A 2500-nucleotide genomic window follows, 5' to 3' on the forward strand; every position below is an offset into this window, starting at 1 on the left:
CTGCTAATAGGCGACCAGTTTTGGAAAATGGTATCGTATATCCTTTCCACGAGTTGACAAGCGACAAGAACGGATTCGTAAGAAGCGAAGATATATATAGCGTATGTATATATATATATATATATATATTTATTATGTATAAATATAGGTAGCGGTGGCAAATATGTTTAATTACTGCTGATCCCTAGTATTCGAGTCTAGAAGATTACACATATGGAAATAGAGAACATTGCATTCCACTACTCTAGACAGTGTCGTGGTAAACAGCAATCCTAATCCCATTCGTGTACGGGTCGTTGCAAAGGATGTTGTGACCGCTACTCTCTGAACCAACCGAAGACGTACCGGAGTACATGTCAGTCACCCATAATCCGCAATGCAGCTCTCCTCCTCCTCAGTCTAATGGCAAATACGCATTCAAAATATCACTTTCAGCGGTTTTTCATTTGTTGCTCTTATTCTGGGGGCCGCAGCTACCAAAAAAAAAAGAACACACACACACACACTTACACACATACCCGCTCTCAAGCAGGCCCACAATTCATCGATTCTCATTCCAATTGCACCCGTTGAATGAAATTAGATATCAGATCAGCTTGTAGCATTGCGCATGGAAATCGTTGACCGAAGCTTTCGTCTATCCTAAGTGTTTTTCCTATCCATAGATCTAGATGGCGGGGAAGGATTCGTTCCCTCTCTTTCGCTCCCCCAGTTTCATACCACTTTTGTCGTTGTTTATTACTCATTAATTACGTGCCTAGTTAACTATTTATAACAATTAAATGGATTCTCGAACGCCATTTGTTTCTACTCAATCACCTCTATTCCTCTAGTTGCGTGTTTTTGTTAGCTGTCTTTTTTTTAATTGTTCAAAACCGTTGTATGTAAGGATAAGTATTATGCTACGTTCGCTATGATTGTATCTTTTTTTGTTTTTACTTTACAGCGTTTAGTTTTAAAGTGTGCTATTTGCTAATCAGAAAACATTCCAAACTTTCATCCTACTTCCATTGCAAATCCATCCGAAAACGCACTTCGTTATAGGATGTTTCCAAATTTTACCCTGCAGGAAACATATATCATTAAACTCATCTTATTCAACAAATAAATAATACGATCCACTGCCAATGTCGTAACGTAATGCATGTAGGAGAAAGTTGTGCGAAGAGAAAGCAATCGCGATTTAACAGGATTTGAGAAATACGTTCACCAGATAGACGTAATAAATAACACAAATAGTCGATATATATGCTGAACCAAATGATGTGAAAATACAGAGTATGAAATAAATAATTTAAAACAATCCATCTGTTATGTTCTTCCTTCTATGACTAGAATCAGGCAATTTGTTGATTTTTTTTTTGTTCTTTGATTTTTTCTGTTTTACTTGCGCTCCTGCTGCCACCGTTGAGTGTTTCCTTTCCCTGAATTTCGATACGACACGCGGCATCATGTGTGTTGCTCCGATAAGTTACTTTGCGATGTAGTATTGAGGCGAGCGGAAGGCCGTCAGAAGGCCAGGTGCAACAAACAGGGGCTGAGGGACTTATTTGCTTAGGGGTTAACCCGTACAACGTGCACGCGGTACCCCGAACGGTACTGCGCGAGTAGTTCATTTCAAATGCCAATGTGTGTAGAGAGGGTGATAGGGGGTTCGTTAAAGACTGTAGTACTTGACTAAACAATGCACCGTATTCTGGTGCATTACCCTTTACTGATTTTGGATACGTTTGATTTCTCAATAGTTAGTGCGATTGATTTCGTAGTTAACAAAGCGAATTTAGCTTTATAGTGGTTGACGATTTAGCCTGTTCGGTTACATATTTTGTTCGATAGTTTGTTTTTCTTTGCTGCTGAGGGTAGAGTTACTGTTTCTAAATCGTTGGACATTTTCGCATGTTCTAATTGCTGTTGTTTTTCTTTGTTTCTCAGTGCGGCCTGCAGATGGGAGCGTATGCACCATCAAGTAGGAAAGATAGTGTACTCTAAGGTTTTTTTTCTTAGGAATGTTCAACAAGCTGAACCTTGTGACCTACGTACCGGGGTTCACGTGTATGTCTCTGTATATTTTTTTTTTATGAGAAGACTTCTCTCTGCTCGGAACTGTGTAGCGATAGTTAGTTTTGGGGCTCAGGTATATAATGTAAGTCGGAATAAATTACACTACTCATCATGGCTTATGGCATAGTTTTCATAGTGGATGCCCGATGTTCGTGTTATCGCTCGTAAAAATGATATTTCTCGTTTGTGCGTTGTGAACACGCTTAGAAAATGGATTTTAAAAGGATATCTATGGGGAGACCATTGCCATTTCCACGGATTTTATAAAACGTTTCCATTGTACTTTTCCGAGATAAAGAAAGTCAGATCAAATCAAGCACTGACCGAGCTTAGAAGGAGGGAGCTTAGGAGCGCGCTTTAGCATGGACTCATGGCATGTGATTAAAACGGGTGGGTTTACAGGCACATTTAAAACCAGATGAGGAGTGTGGAGGGAGAA

The 2500-nt window shown here is 39.6% G+C and overlaps 1 protein-coding gene across 7 annotated transcripts in view; it reads right to left on the reverse strand.

The window, feature by feature from the left end:
- LOC125954387 (protein kinase C-binding protein NELL2-like) overlaps positions 1 to 2500 on the reverse strand; it is a 74037-nt gene that overhangs the window by 562 nt on the left and 70975 nt on the right. For all 7 annotated transcript variants that reach the window (XM_049684624.1, XM_049684623.1, XM_049684625.1 and 4 more), the window contains one exon: positions 1 to 2500. This exon is cut by the window's left edge and continues 562 nt beyond it; it is cut by the window's right edge and continues 1261 nt beyond it. The gene's annotated coding sequence lies outside the window, so the exon portion shown is untranslated.

Source organism: Anopheles darlingi, chromosome 3, assembly GCF_943734745.1.
Source record: "Anopheles darlingi chromosome 3, idAnoDarlMG_H_01, whole genome shotgun sequence".
Lineage (NCBI taxonomy): Eukaryota > Metazoa > Arthropoda > Insecta > Diptera > Culicidae > Anopheles > Anopheles darlingi.